At 41.4% G+C, this 17,017-nt stretch overlaps 1 protein-coding gene across 14 annotated transcripts in view; it reads right to left on the bottom strand.

Annotated features, from left to right (window-relative positions):
• SOX6 (SRY-box transcription factor 6) overlaps positions 1-17,017 on the bottom strand; it is a 783,111-nt gene that overhangs the window by 177,749 nt on the left and 588,345 nt on the right. The gene's annotated exons all lie outside the window — the stretch shown is intronic.

Below are 17,017 nucleotides of genomic sequence, written 5' to 3'. Positions count from 1 at the left end.
GTGCACACTCGCACTGGCAGCTCCAAAGAATCATCTCCTGGCAAATACAGAACCTCAGTTTGTGATCCCACCTACTTTGGGACTTATGGATGTGCCAAGCATACGCACTCACTCCTCTCCAAAGCCTGAAACTTGGCACTTTGCCAGCACCTTAAAAAAATGTGTTCACATAATGGAAAAGTGGGAGCATTTATTGTGTCCTTCTTCTTAATGTATGAATTTGTATCCAGTAAATTTGTCTGACATAGTTTACCACATGAGGTGCGAGCAGTCAACTGCCCGTAAGTGCTAAGTTGCTTATTGTGAGTTTGCAATCCACATGGCTCCTCTCCATTATGTCCATAATACCTCATCAGACTGTTGAGCACAGTGTGTGTTCGTACACAGTCCACTAACAATTGCCTCCTGATTGCGCTTGGAGCTCCGCTACAATGCCTCCGCTAGTGCCGTATTGTGCTGGTGTCCTACGGAGTAATGTTCAAAATATCTGATCGTATTTTTCCCCCTTCCATGAGGTTGATTTTGGCTTGCATATTTTTTTTCCAGCAGATAACTAGACCAAATTATTTCCTGGCAGTTACTGACTGGCTGCTTTATGGTTAAATAATTCCTTTTATTGCCCAGAACACTCCAACTAAATTATCTGAATAAAGAGGATTCTAATTTAAGTTAAACAATGTTTCTCGTGGTACAGAATTGTGCTGCATTAAGGAGAATGATAATGTGGAAAGAGAGGCTGAATTAATGAAGCTTTAAAAAGCAAAGGGAAACAGCCATTCAGGCTAGCAGCATGGACTGCATCGCAGGGCTACCAGCATGGACAGCCTCATAGACCATTCTGAAGGCATCCTTTCTTTTAAATATCATGAATTATTCATCCTGGAGCTATGGAGCCTGAGATCCTCCTTGAATACTCCCCCCAGACACAAACTTTACAAGTCCAACTTTAATATTGTGTTAACGCTAAACATTTTTGTTTGAAAATATTTATTTGAAAAATATCGCTCGGGTATATAAACAATCCAATGCCTATGCAAATGTACATATAGATGCATGTGTGTGGTAGTTGTTTAATCACATGTACTCAAATTGCATATATTCCCATCCATTTTTATAAGATTTATCATTTAACATGCTATATTGTGGCAGATGACAAAACATGGCCCCGAGTTTTAAGTAGGTCTGGGCAGAATTTCGATTAAGCTAGTGTAATTTGGAGTAAATTCGGTAATTTCACGTTACTCTTTGATACAGAATTACTGATAATTACGTGATTACTCCTCCTCACGACATTAAGAATAATTTGTGGGGAAAAATCATACCACGTGAACTTGCTATTTGTGTTCTACTGCATTTGGCACTGTTTCCTGGCGCAAAATGCATCCTCACACCCATTGTGGATGTGAGGGGGCATTTCCTGCTAAGAAAATAATGCTATACGCCGTTAGTAAATTGGGGAGAAATCCAATCCCGAGAGCATATTTATGAGAAGGAGAGGCTGATCACGGACTCTCTATTTGAGTTCTGTTCCATTTAGAGCTATTTCTTAGTACAAAATGCATCCTTGCGGCCATTTTGGACGTGAGGGGGCATTTTTGCACTAAGAAATAGAGCTAAACACAGACTTACCCTTCTTGCATAATTCAGGAGTATTCTCACTGACGTTTTAGGTAGATTCATGTGATTATGCTACATGGAATTTGGCAAGTTGTGTCTACCCATAGTTTTAAGCCCAGCTTCCACTCTTGACTAAATGGTATAGTTGGCACAGAGACACATAGACGAGATACAGGCCCTCATTTTTCGTATATTTTCAATATAAAAATGTAATAAACTCTGAACAATGTTTTATTTTAGTCTCCTATTGATTGACTGCTCATGTCTATATTCCACAGAAATTGTGTTAATCCTGTTTATTAGGGTCTGAAAAGAATCTAGTTTGTTAAACAATACCAGGTAAATGTGCGTAAATAGGTGCACGTGATTAATTTTGCATCAGAAAACTAAAAAGAAATGGTCCCCTGGGGCTCTCTTTTTCAGCTGTCATGCCGATACAGATGAGAATAACTGATCTCTATTAAGTGTAGCTGTTGGCTCCACAGTTAATTTATTACTATAGGTACCACACCCTGCAGTGTTCTGAAGCTCACCTGCTGGCTACGGGACAGGTTTCTCGTTTCTGCTGACAGTATAAACGATTCTCTTTTTTTTCTACTTCTGAAGATTTGTTGTTATGTTTGCAACATGTGCAGAACGCCTCTCATATGTACTGTTGTTTTTTTCCTAAACCTGTTTTGCGATGTTTCTAACTTTTACGTCTTATTTTAACTCAAACTATTGCTGGGCATTCCCTGTGTGCAAACAACTTAGGTTGCATGATTTAAACAAAATGTCTGCACAGAAGAATGTTCTTGTTTACTGATAAGTGATAGCCTATTAAGGGTACTGATGAGAATGAGTAATCCCTCTGATCTTTAATTTATCAGTTCTTGCAGATAAAGTCAGGAACATAGAGTTCTGAGTCATGCAGAAAGCAAGCAGAAGAAATTAAAAAGAGTCTGAATAAAGAGTGGAGAGAATAAATGGAACATTAAGAGACTCTGAAAGGAGAAAAGAAAAAACCAAAAAGGAGAAAGGAGAGAATGTGGATAAAAGAATGAGTACCTAAATGGAGAAAGGAGGGGTGTGGCTTGCGCCGAGGGGGGTGGCAGAAGGCTGACGGAGCTCTGTGTTGGGGGCCTTGTCATCACACGCACTGCTTGACCTACTTCTCCTCTTACCAGAAGAGGGGGAATTTCTTACGATGTTGCGGAGGTGAGCACCATCACTTTGCAACATTTCCCATCCTCCCACATGGCTGCAGCAATCGAAGATACACTGCCATCTCTCTTCCTCACATACGCGGTGGCCATTTTGTCATACTGGGCACTTCATTCCATAGTGCTTCAGAAAACAAAGGTACTGCCTCAAAATCTATTCCCATTCAAAATGGCATTTTAATAGCTTATTCATGTGCTGTGGAATGGAGAACCAATGGCAAGGTCTTTGTTTTCCAGCTGTAATACAGGCAATGTCATCTATATAATCCAATGCCCGTGCATATTAATCTATGTGGGTCAAACATCACAAATGATTAAACAACATATTGTACAACACAGGAGCAGGATGAAGTGTTGAGTGGAGTGGGACCTGCTGTTTCAACATTTCAAGGAACAAGGACATTCGGCAGATGACATCTATTGGCAAGTGGTGGAAGCGATCAAGGTACCTGAAAGAGGAGGTGACATTGCGAATATACTTGACAGTAAAGAGTGCATATGGATGGATTTCCTGGCAAGTACCAGTAATGAATTGAATGATGTGAATGACTTGAGCAGACTGCCTATTACACATTGTTGAAAATGTCAGTACAGATGAATATTCTTATTTTTGAATAAGCCATTGCTGTCAACCCACATTACTCTGTGTATATATTCCATGACTTAATAAGTTGACCCATTAACTGTATTGGTGACTGTTGTAACCATAAGGATTCTTTATGACCGAATATCCTTGAATGGAAATTTTCATTTTAGGTTTGAGATGACGTAATATGTGAACTCATTAAGTGTTTTTATGGCACCCTGTAACTTTATTGATGGTAGGTGATTGTATATCCTTCAGTACAAAGTATTCATTTTAGGTTTGGGATGTACTTGCTGGGTCATTTCTTAATAGGCTGTCATGTCCGAAATACATCAACATCGGTACACTACGGTAGTTACTATGTTGACCCATTCACTGGATTTATGGCACTCCGCATCCCTATATATATAGATAATGTAATGTTTTGATGTGTCACATAGAGGCTGCTGTCCGTTATCCCTTGAGGTGGGCGATCAGGGCCCTGTTACTCTATGACTTTACTGAGGAGAATATATGATCATGTCTACCCCTTCCAACCACATGGGACTGACGGGTAAGGTAGACAGCGTTCCCAGTGTACATAGTGAGTTTATGATAGGTAATGAGACAAAAGATATTTCCGAAGTGTATTGATGTGGTTTGGATTCTGATACTGACTTTTGAAGCAAGGTCTCTTTGCATTGAGCCTCCACAAGACATTGGACTACTACCAAGATGGCGACCGGCTTGTTGAGGTCTCACGTTTGGAGGATAGTCATGATAAATAATGGGTGCCTGTCCTCTACATCTTCAAGACATGTGGAGCAACTGAAGTGACATGGATGGTTTCCCCCGATACTGTCAACTTAGTATTTGTTGGTGTTCTCTTCTGGTTGGACCAACGGGACTACAGGCGGCGGATTGATGAAAGCATTTTTTACCTGCATAATGTTGGCGATATGAGCCCACTTTAGTTATAGCTTACTAATGATCCTTCGTCTTTTGCATATAGAGTGTTTACGGTGAAGTGTAAAAATTGGTTGGCTTTTTGACCTATCAGCAAGACATGTAAACCGTGGAGTACTATTACTGGTGGTGGGACTGGATGCTCACTATGTCGCACATTAGCAATTTAGTACTACGGCGTGCTGTGTGTATTTTTGTAGCTTCTCGATTCTCTGGGGTATCCACTATCAATCAGTAGGGCCGATTTCCATCTGTGCTCGACTGGCTAGTAAGTGACTGTTCATTTACATGGACCCTTTTGAATGTGTGGATTGTGTAGGGACACTTGGATGTCTTCTAACTCATTTGTGGTAACCACGGACATTCTTTGGACACCCGGGTTGGTTGACATGGGTTTCTTCCAACACATGCTTAAGGTGACTATTGAACCCACTTGAGGCACTCATATCGGCTGATGTTTGCATCACAGAGACATACATACATGTGGTCTGTGTATGCACTGTTTGCATGTTCTATATGGGATTTCTCTCATGGTGTTTCTTTCCAACTTCGCTGGAGTGGTGCACATATGAATGTTGACAGACCGGTTTGACCACCGTGATGTAGCTGAGTTTAAACTGGACTAAGATGTAATCCCCCTTTTCATTTGGTTTATAGGTGAGTGAGGTCAATGACTGTGTTGTGAGGAGACCCCGCAAATCATTCAGGGGTTGAAACGTTGACAATGCTCTCCCATGTGGTTAAGGATGACATGTGTGTTGAGGAAACAGTTTTGACATACAGGCTGCATAACGGACTTATGGTTTTGGCAATACCATTGGGATATGTGTTATGTGCCATTGTAATGTTTTTGTTTTAAATCTGGTATTGTATATTTATGTGAGCACTGTGTCTGTGCTATTGATTAACTTTTTCACACACTGTTTATGCTAATTTTGTGATGAACTATAATTGGATCTAATATGTATTAATTTCTGATTAAACCAAATGTTATATCGAGCTTCTTTTTGTGAAGTTTGCTATCATAATAGAAATATGGAAATTGATGTCTGATTGATTTCTAGATTGATGAAATAATGGAATAAGTTGGAAAAGAAGCCCTGACCTAAATAAGTTCCACATGACTATTGTTGTTTATTGATTGTTTTCACCCCAGTTCTGTGGGCAGAATAGCTGGTCCTTGTTATTTTTTTGCAGTCTTCCAATGTCATCATGCCTCTGTCCACACCTAAGCTTTCTCCCACGATAAAACCACAAAAAGTTGGCTCTTGAAAAATACATAAATATGTCCCACCCTCTCCTGATGAAAACATTTCATCTATCTCTATGGAGATTTTGCTGGAAGAAATACTGGTTCTTCGTCCTTTTGTAGAAGAAACAAAAATCAGAATAAAGCTCTGTACGCAAAATGGTCCACTATGGACTCACATATTACTGAAGCTGAACAAAGAATTATTGATCTTCAAGATGAAGACTCGAATATATCGTCCATGCAGGACTTGGAGTACAGAAATTGGTGAAATAATCTCCATATGTATGGTCTTCCAGAAGAGGTTGATGGCAAGGACCCTGTTTCCTTCTTTACTAATCTCTTGCCACAACTTTTGGAAACTTCCCACGTCTACGGTTCCCAACATTCAGAGGGACCATAGGCTTGGTTGTAGGTCTTCTACATCTACTTTTACACTTAAGCCCAGAGGAATTATTATATTATTTCTTGAGTATACAGATATCCTCTTGGTCTTACAAGCAGCAAAATCTGAAAAACAACTGTTTTTGTCTGGCACCAAACATTTCTTCACACAAGATGTTGCCAATTTGACAGCAGATAGGCGGAAGGAATTTCTTTCTCTTCGCCCGGGATTGCGATCTTTAGGTGCACGCTTTGGTTTACTCCACCCCTGTACTTTCAAAGTCACTTACAAGGAAAAATCATACTCTTTTGACTGCCCCACAGAACTGAAGTGTTGTATTTTTATTTCATCTGACTTGATCTCTCCTTTCTTCTAACCATTTTCTCCTTCTCATTTCAGGTATATCTTGTCTTGTTTTGCCCTATGTCTTCATTCATTAATAATATTTTTGACCTACTGTACTGTGTGGTACCCCGACTCTGTCATCCTTGTGATGTGCCGTACCCACCTCTACCCTGATGTCCTAATACCCACAGGTATATTTTTCAGTCACCACTTTCGTGGCAGGCACTGTTTACTGTCTCTACTTCCCTACTTCCTCTCCCTTTACCTTCCTTACCTTTATATCCATTACTGTAGCTTCCCTTTTTTTCCCATATCCTTCTTTCCATGTTCCTTTGTTTCTCCTTCTTATTATACTTACCTGTTAGTTTGAACTTATTGCTGGTTAGTCTATTACTTTATATTGTATGATTGTTCGAATTCAGAGTCATAACTTAGAATGTTAGAGGTTTAACTCATCCCATTAAGAGAAAAATAATTATGTCTCACTGTGTAAAATATAAACCTGATTTAGAACTTCTCCAGTAAACTCATCGTACAGATACAGAATCACTGACATTAATATCCTGAGTGGTAAGGATCTTGTCTCCCTCACACAAAACAAAAAGAATGGTGTTGTTATTTTTGTTATACATATCTTGATGTTTCTATCCTTTCCCAGGAAACAGATTCTTACGGTAGATGGATTGCTATTAACCTATCTATTAACAAAATATCCATTACTGTTTTTAACGTCTATGCTCCAACCCAAAATTATTTTGTGAGGCAGGATTGGGCCTCATTGCACAGGATGTAGGTCTGCCAGTGAAAGCTTCTATGCACCCAAGCTCCACTGGCAATCTAAAACAGAGGGTCTAAAGACTTTCATGTTATTATACATTGAAGTGATGTCATGGAAAGGAATACTGTAACAGCGCATAATTTACGTTTTGTAGAAATACACCAGTAAAAGGCTTTCATGAATCATTTTCAGTGGTTAATTAAAGGATCTTTTAGTATTTTTAGGAGAAATATTGAGAACGAAAATGTAACTTTCTAACAAAAGTTTCATTTTGAGGTCTAGTTTGTACCATTAGCCAATTTCACAAATGTGATACATATATGATCATACTTTGCGCAATTTGTATTTTCAGCAGGTTATGTAGAGACGCCATTTGTTTTACCCCTTTGTAATGTATTATAAAGGTTTCCACAGATTCCGATTCTAAGGAAGGAGTTCTTAAAAAGACTATATTTATAACCATGAAATGTATGTATGCATATGGTATTTCCATAGCATGTACCTAGCCAAAGGCAGCGGAGATCTCTACATGGTCAAAGCCAAGCTTAAAGTCGGTGAGTAATAGGAGAGGAAGCTGAGTTGTGGACAGTTAGTGAATTACGATGTAGTGTTCTTTAAAGATTTGAGTCTTCAACTCTTTATTAAACAGAATACAAATGCAGACAAGAACCATGAGAAGTTACAGCAGACATACAGCTGTGGTTGAAAGACTACCAGTGAAGTTCGCAGTTTCAGGTTATATGTACATGAGTATGACCAAATCTGAATATACTGATAGTGGACCACTTTTCATGTACACTTAATGTAAATGGAAGACGACACTTCTATAATGAGATGACTCAGAGCCCAATTGCTCCGCCAATGTCTCACAAGAGAGGGCTCTGACGTGTCTAGAATAGGAGTGCACTGAGGTGACTCGGAGACTTAGACTTGGAACACAGTCAAGCAACAAGCTGAAGCAGTTTTTTTTTCATTTGTTTTCAGAATTTGGAATGCTTGCGTGAGGAGCTATTCTTTTTTTTAAATTTGTACAAAGCAACGAGGAGACATGTTGAGGCACGTTAGGTGTATTACCTGTGTGTGCTGGCCTTTGATACCTGGGGTGTGAGAAGAATGCCGAAGGAATCAAATGTGACTATAAATGCTTGTTACGCAAGCAGGTCTCTTCCATCACTTGTCTAGGCTGTTTACCCTGCAACAAGCGGCTGCCGTTGTTTGCTCATCATTTTCTATTTGCAAGCTCTACTTGGCATGCAAAGCTTTTGTTTTACACCACCCAACACCATGCCAAGGTCTTAAAGGAAGACAGCATTATTTCTCAGGCACAATACCTACAATCTTAATAATACGAGGTAGGAAAGTAACCATTGGTGAGGATCCACAGAGAACTCAGGAGAGGAGAGTTGTGGAAGATCAGCGGAGGCAGCTGCCCTATGACAATTTTATATGACATCTCATCACACTCCCCATGATACGTGTGTATAGTATTGTTTATTCTATTGGCCTGCCATGGTTTGTCCAAACAACTATACAGTGAGAATTGTTATCACTGTTAGATGTTACTGTACTGTATCTTTTATTACATTTGAAGTGCTCTGCCACCCCCGTTGTGGAAGTGCTTTGTGTTACATTAAGGTTAATAAATATATAGTTGACAAATTCAAAGGATTCCCAATGAATTTCTGAACGAGGAAATAACATTTATGGTTGCCTTCACTTTTTTGGGAAGGTTCAGAATCTTAGTTCTCACAATTAAAATGTACATAAGTGAGCACATCTACTACATTTAGAATTCCTTACATTCTGTTGCAAATGTTTAGCCATAAGAAGTGCAACATTATCGCTCCAGGCCCAATGAATTAAAAACATGGCTTTGTTTCACAAGTAATTCTGGGCTGAAACAGGCACCAAAGCATGTGACCTTAATGCTTAGCCCTTTGGCCATAGTTCCCAGCTGAGATTCAGGACGTGCAAGTTCAAAAACTACAGCATCATATTTGTAAGTTGGATTCTGCACCTGACCATGCTTTCATTATTTACACCTTTGAATTATGTTGTTGTATGACCTGGCATCTTTGGCAGTGTCTCCTTTGACTTTTTTGCCTTCCGACCTCCTGTTTCACTGACTTCAGTTTTGCTGGCCTTAGTATTCTGGGCACTTTACCACTGCTAACCAGTGCTAAAGTGCATGTGCTCTTACCCTAAAGCATGGCAACATTGGCATACCCACAATCGGCATATTTAATTTAGTTATAAGTACCTAGTAAAGTGCACTATATGTGCCCAGGGCATGTAAATTAAATGCTATTAGTGGGCCTTCAGCACCAATTGCACTACCCACTCAAGTAGCCCTTTAAACATGTCTCAGGCCTGCCATAGCAGAGCCTGTGGGTGCAGTTTTAACCTACCGTTTTGACCTGGCAAGTTAAGTCTCTTGCTAGGCCCAAACCTTCCTTTTTAATACAGATAAGTCACCCCTAAGGTAGGCCCTGGACAACCCCGAGGGGAGGGAGCTGTGTATTTAAAAAGTTGGACTTGGACTTTTAAGTTTTGCATGCCCAGGTAGTGAAAAACTCCTAAATTCGTTTTTCACTACTGCAAGGCCTAGCTCTCCCATAGGTCAACATTGGGATTATCTTATTACATTTCATAAGTGTCTTATCCAATTGGGAAAAGATGGATATTTCGACTTGGTGTATCTGAAGTCACGATTTTAAAATCACAATTTATGTCAAAGTAGGAGTTTAAATTGTAAGTCTGAAAATGCCACTTGACATTTTCTTACTTTGACCATTATGTGCCTCGGCCTGTCTCCGAACACATGTCTGGGGTGGGTGACAGCGGGACTTTATGCATTCCCTCTAGACAGCCAGATACAAAGTGAGTTTAGTTGTGCCTGATGGGCCATTCACATCCTGATGGGCCATCCTGGACAGGATGGGAGGGATGAGCTGAAACTTGAAACATGAATAGGGCTGTACCTGTCCCCTCACAAAAAGTTGCATACACCTACCCCCAGTAGTAAGTCTGGAGCCAGGGCAGGGACCTTGTGCACTTCAAAGGCCTCTCTTTGAATTATCCCCCACTTCAGAGGCATAACTGGGTATAAATACTGAACCCTTGACACCACCAACTCGAAGACACTTCTGGACCGGAGGACACTCTGCCAAGAAGAAGGACTGCTGTGCTGCTGAAAGGACTGTTACTCTGCTGGACTCCTGCTCTGCTATGCAAGCTACCCTACTTGCCAGGTAGCGAGAAGGACTGGACCTGCATCTCTACATCTCCAGAATCAAGTGACTCCAAGGGCTTGCTGGCCTGCCTCCTGCTGTGAAGTCTCAGGGACATAAAATAATTCATTCAACCCTGCTACAGCCTCTGGACTAAGCCAACTGTTCTGCTCCGCCAAGTGGTGCCAATCCAGTCCTAGGCCCTTGGAAGTGGGTTTTGTGGCTGTCTCTGCTAATATCCCCGCATCTCCGTCCTTGCACAGGTCAGAACCCGCACATCTATCAAAGCTCGATCCAGACGCATCGATGCTGCTGTGGCTCCAAGGACTTCTTATCGCCAGCTGCGCGGCTCGATGATGATGCATTTCCTTCATCGCCAGAGGTTTGACGATGCATCTCCCAACCCCACTACTCAGAACTGTCACATCGCCTAAAATCCTATGAATCAACACCGACACATCGCCTCCGACTGCTCCTCACATCTTGTTCTCGACATCAATGCATCGTCCAGGAAGGTACTGTTTGCTGCGAGCCCTGCATGGCACCTGTATCCATCCCATACTCCATCGCGATCAGCCTGAACTTTCAGATTTCACCCGATTAAGCGTGACCAGATAGCCCTGGTTGGCACTTTATGTTTCTAAGCACTATGTTTCAAGATATTCTTTAAAACTCCTGTACTACTTATTGGATTTTTTTTGTTTTGTCTAACCTAGTGTGGATTATTTTTGTGTGGGGTTTTCACACTTTTAAGTGTTGCACAAACCCTTTATACAGTGCCTCTTAATTGAATCTTGCCTGCTCTGTACCACGCTACCAGAGGGTGAGCACAGTTTAATTTAGGTGTGTGTCCGACTTACCCTGACTAGGATTGTGGTCCCTAATTGGACAGGGTGCATGCATATGCTAACTAGAGACATTTCTAACTATTATCGTGCACATTCATCAGCTGCATTGGAGTTAAGCCTTTACCTTAGCCAAGCTACCAAACAGCAAGACATTGATGTGTTAGGAAAACTGGTCCTTTCTGGTTGTGAATAGCTGAGCCTCATACTTAGCCAATGACATTGCAGTTCTCCACTCTCCAACTCCTCTCCCACCTGCAGCATGCCAATGGCTTCCTTGGGGGGTGATGTTAGCTTCAGTTATTCTAAGCAAAAAATCCAAACTAATGCCATCATCTAAAAGCAATGCCTCTCTAAACGGAAATGTGTCAGACAAAAACAGACCACTCTCAGAGGTGCAATATAATCGATGTGCTTAGAAGGCATGGAGTTGCGTGAAGTCTAATCATACTATCATTATTGAGTACTTTATAAATGGAAATATGTGTATTTAGGATTTGTAATTACAGCGTCAAACTTTTCTGGTTGAGCTAGATCACTTTGAAGGAAGTATTTTTGTTAATAAACTGTAGTGCTGAGATGTCTCCTACTGATGCCTCTATCAGTGTGCCAACGTTAGAGCACGCTTTCATCTGCGATTGTTAATCCCAAAAGCAAGATGGCCTCAGTTCTCCTGAGGTCACCTGTCAAAAAGTTCAAATGAAAAGGAGGTGGTCTTTAGATTACTCACGTTTGGCAGTGCATTCTTAAACACATACAGCTGCGTTTACACTCCAAACAATGATTTTAACAATCGAATTTCCCGGAAGTCAGACAAAGTCCAGGCAATAGAATGGAGGCCTTTGTTGAATTCCGCGCAATCTATTTTCCGCCGTGAGGTAGCCTGTCCTGTTTGCATCCAGAAAGATGCACAATAAGAAGATGGAATAAGTTGTTTGTGCAGCTCTCAAAAGGTGCAGTGGCACCGGGGCCCGTGGGACGGGGATGCACTGCACTCTAGTTATGACTGTCTTTTACTGCCCTACCAGGGACAGGGAGCCCGATTCCATTGCATTAGAGCCCTGGGTTATCTTGCTACTACTGGCAGAAATCACGTGGCAAGTTACATCTCTGTGGCGCATTAATTCAATTATATGAGCTGCTGCTCATTAAGGGTGAGAACTTTGGCACAAAGGATGCTTGTGTACACATTAGAGGTAACAGAGGAAAGGAGAGAGGTGGAGCCTGCAAGTGGTTCGGGGTGTTAGATGTAAATGAGACAAGCGAGAATGTTAAACTGCTGACTGGCAACGAAGGCAGTAATGGGGGGCAGACCGGCGTCATTGGCTCACAGAGAGAAGGGGAATAAAGAAGATTGGCCCCACCATGCCAATGGCCCTGGCGTGGGGCAGCTGTGTATGACAGCTGGGACTTTTTACACTGATGCCAAGTAATTTAGCACTGAATGGCCACATTCTTTGCACCAGTCATTTTCTAGGCATTTACACTAGCTTACTGGTGCAATATGTTGTTTTTTGAAGTACTGTATGCCTGTGCAAACGGCATCACAAAAACGCCAGTCACCGGAACCAAACTGATGAGATGCAGTGCACAATTGTCCAAGATGATGTAATGTTGATTGTATTGCCACGCAATGTGTGTTTGACGCTCTTAGAACACCAGGACCAATTTAGAAATGGAAATTTACAGAAATGTAATCATGTGCCGTATGCAATTTTAGGCCATTTTGGCTATATTGACTAAATTTAGCGAGGGTACAAAATATGGATTCATTGTCTTCTGGACCAATTTCGATACTATACTTGCGTAATAGTGAATGGACGGTACACTAGAATGTATTCCCGTCCAATCAAGAAGCTTTGGCAAATCCAAATAGCAATGGGTTCAATGTGCAAATTATGCATTGTTAACACATTAGAGTGAGATACTTGATAGGGTGCCAGAATAAGTGGAGAGAGCGAGCTATAGTTGTAAAGCAGTCCCTCTTCCAGTACATAGTGCACCCAATCAATAGCTTTTGGTGAGCGATTAATACTCTGCTGAGCTGAGCCGTAGGCCTTGGCGAAATTTCCGTTACTATGGCGTACACTCACATTATTTTGTGAATTTGAAGTTACCCTTGTTGCATGAAATTCTCGAAATTGTTTCATTACACCACGTTGCATAAGTATGCTGCATTTGTGGCAAAAGTTTCGCACTGGACCAAGGGAACAATGCAAGCAACCAGAAGGCAAGTGGCTGCTGTTTGTGACACTTGTGTATTTTTTGTGCTTTTGTTTAAATCAAAATGCATCCTCTGGTCCAAAATGGGTGCGAGAATGCATTTTGCGCTAAAATATAGCATTAGTCATCAAGAGGCCACCAAAGCTTCCCCCACTCATTGCCACTGCCAGCACTGCCAATGATACTGCCTACACAACTACTAACCATCACACTTCTACAAGTGTGACATTTCAGACTGTTTGAGGCCCCTAAAGCTATAAGAATGGCTTGTGCGCCTAGTACGAGTTTTTTTTCATGTACTTTGAATTAATTAACAACTGTTGTTCTGCTGATATTTCAATTGCACAAACAGCTCCACCATGTGGCAGATGTCATAAGTGCCGGTGTTGATAATTAAGTGCCGGTACCAAGTACTGGAAACCACCGGCTCAAATCAAGCACTGTATCATACCCTTGTTTTATGATTGTTCAATGGTCCTAAATTTTAAGAATTTTAACTGAGAGGGATAGCTAGCCCTTTGGAGAACAGAGTCTGACGCCTCTATAAAAGTGCAACAAAGGTAGCACAGAAGGGAGTAAAAAGAAGGAGCGGGCATGGTTTCAGTACCTCCCAGTGGTGTGCAGTCCTGCACGTTCAGGAGCTCTGCAGGGGCTGTGGTATTAATATTGTTCTCTACATCTAGTGTAATGTGCCACCTTCTCTCAGTCTTGCCCTGGTCATCTCCCTATTCGCTGCATTAACATGTATCTGCAAACTGCTATAGTTCATTGGTTCCTACTTTAGTTTATTGGTTTCAAAACAAGAACTGACATTGAAGAACCAATATGATTGATCCGGAGGTCTTAAAGAAGCTTTGTGTTGGGCTAACCTGGAGATCTTAGCTAATTTGAGGTGGACTGGCCTGCTGGAAAATGAAACTAATTCCTGGATGGTTTGTGACTTTTGAAAGTATGGTAAGGCTTGGCAGACTATATCACAGGCCAGGCAGTAACCAATCAACGTCAGGAAGGACTGAGTAAGAAGCAGCCACGCGTCAGGACTCTATTCAATCATACCAGCCTTTTAGAGGTAGTGACCTGTTGTAGAAGCTCTTGATTGACCTAAAAGCAACTGTCACTGTTTCAATGTTTTATGAGGGACAAACCAGGCATCTGCATTATTTAAGGTGTTCAGAAAAAGGACAGTAGTAAAAAGAATCGTGAGATATTTTAAGGATTCTCTTTACCATTGTTTTCCTACAGAAGCAGATCAACAGAGTGCTTGGCACTGTTTTAGTAGCAAAATAAAGTCCCGGGTGAATGCTAGAGTGGGAATAATCTACAGAAAAAGCATGTGTAATTGTTTCACGCACCAAAAATCCATCCTGTTCCAAGATTGGTTACAGGATATAGGGACCTTAGAAAGAGGTGGGAAATAGACAAATGAGAGGCTTGTAGTGACTGATATATGAGGAACTGACAGAACTCAAACCCTAGACACAGGTTGGAAATGCATAAAAGGAAGACTTGCAGTGGCTGGTAACGGGTAAAGGAAAGACTTGTGCTCGCTGGTTTATGAGGACTTAAGTGGGAATTGGAGCCTAGAATTAGACGGGATATGGGTAAAGTACGAAGATAGGGAACTACCAGGACATAGGAGCCAAGAACCAAACAGGTAACGGGCAGAGGAAAGAATTGCACTGACTGGTAAATGGAGTAGCTAGAGGGAATCACAAAACAATGAAGCCTTGTAAAATAAATAGCAGGAACTGGGTGAAGAAGATTTTCACTGAGCGCTAACATGCCTTTGGGAGCATAATACTGCAGAAGCCAGCCATGTGTATTCCAGAGGCAGGTGAAAATTCATCCACTGAAGGAGCACAGCTGTAGGTATTAAGCTTTCAATCATTTCCTCTATATAGGCAGCTTCATGTGGGTGAACACCCACTCCACTGTGCCGCAGGAAAGACGCAGGGCCTTATTTATGAGAAAGTGACTCAGCACGGTGCCGCAAGCCATTTTGCTGCACCGCAATGCACGCGGATGCATCATATTGTACAACAATATGACGGATTCCTGTGCTCCCCCCTGCACTAGTACACAATTTTCTGCCATGCACCGACGCAGGCACCCTTGCACCATGGTCCAAAGAAGCCTGCATTGTGGGGATATTGTTTTTGTGCTGGAAGGGATACCTTCCTGCAAAAAACACAATCATGACAGGTGTTTTTCTCTATCTATGTGTGCTGCGTCGAGGAAAAAACGAGGAGAAATGAAAACATACAGCTAGGGAGGCAAGGCATTCTGCCGCATTCCCAGGTTTAAGATTTCTCGTAAATCTGGGAATGTGTCAGGTTCCATGGGTGTTGAATGGGAACACCCACAGCAAGACCCATGGAACGCCCCTTTCATGCAAAGTGATGTGTGAAAAGGGGACTTATTTACAAGAACAGGAAAAGCCATTCAGGGCAGCTTTATGTGTCCTAGTAAATATGGGGTAGCAAAATGCGACGCTTGTGCGTCTCAAAAAGTGACACACCGGCGGTGCATGCGGCTTGTAAATATACCCCGCATTCTCCATGCGGATCTACAGATCACAGAATCACAGAAGTTATTTAAGAACGTCCCCAAGAATCGAGGAAGGTTATATAATATGCTCCGACTCGGCAACATGCACTATCAAACCAACACTCTATAGGAATGTTAATGAGAGTAATTTTAACTTTAGCACTAAAAGTCAGACATCTCTCAAAGTTGTTCAATAATCACAGATAGCTTTTGTCATGTTTGGGGCTCAACAATACGATGTATTTGGCATACTTTAAAAATTAAAATAATTTAGTTTGTGGGGAACTAATAGCATGTTTCCTAAATGACTTTGATTTACAATGACACATTTAAATTGACATTAACCTTGGATTGGATTCTTTCAAAATAAAACATTTCACTTTACTTTGCATGATCACTTCTTATGCCTGTGCAGTGATTCTGGGGTGGATTCTGTGTATTTCAATGTAAATGTGTATTTTAAAGGCAACTCTAATAACAATTGTACTTGTTTGCTACTGGAGTTTAACCGCAGGATCGAAATTGCCAGCATCTCGCTGTTATTGCACAAGTTTGGGAAAAAACTCTCTGTCTCCCTCTACTGCACCTAATTATAAAATGAACTCTACACACTGTATCTGAATGCATGGAAATGTAAATAAACGTTTTCCTACAACTCTCCGCCTCCCCCCCGCCCCACACCTAGCTGAAACCCGAACAGACTGGTGACCAGGGATGAGATCACGGTGTGTTTTGCTGAATTGGGTTTAATGCACCTGCCAATACATATTCTGTCATCAGGATTACACAAGGATATTCTGTTCTGCAGAGCTGAGCCCCAGCTGAGAAGCACAATTAATATATTGAAGGTGGTGCTATGAATTTACATCCACACCGAGGTGAGAAAAGTCAAATATATTTCAGGAAATACCCGTGAACAGCCTCCTTCAATCAGATATAACTGGCTAATGTCGAGGAAATGTCTGGATTAGTTCAACCCCCATTGTTCTTTGCGAATGAGGCACCTTCAAGCATTTTACAACAATTTCTGAAAGGTTATTCCAATAAATGTTGCCATCGAAGTAC

This window comes from Triturus cristatus, chromosome 3_2 (assembly GCF_964204655.1).
Source record: "Triturus cristatus chromosome 3_2, aTriCri1.1, whole genome shotgun sequence".
In the NCBI taxonomy this organism is placed as follows: domain Eukaryota; kingdom Metazoa; phylum Chordata; class Amphibia; order Caudata; family Salamandridae; genus Triturus; species Triturus cristatus.
This window is presented reverse-complemented; position numbering and strand designations above follow the sequence as displayed.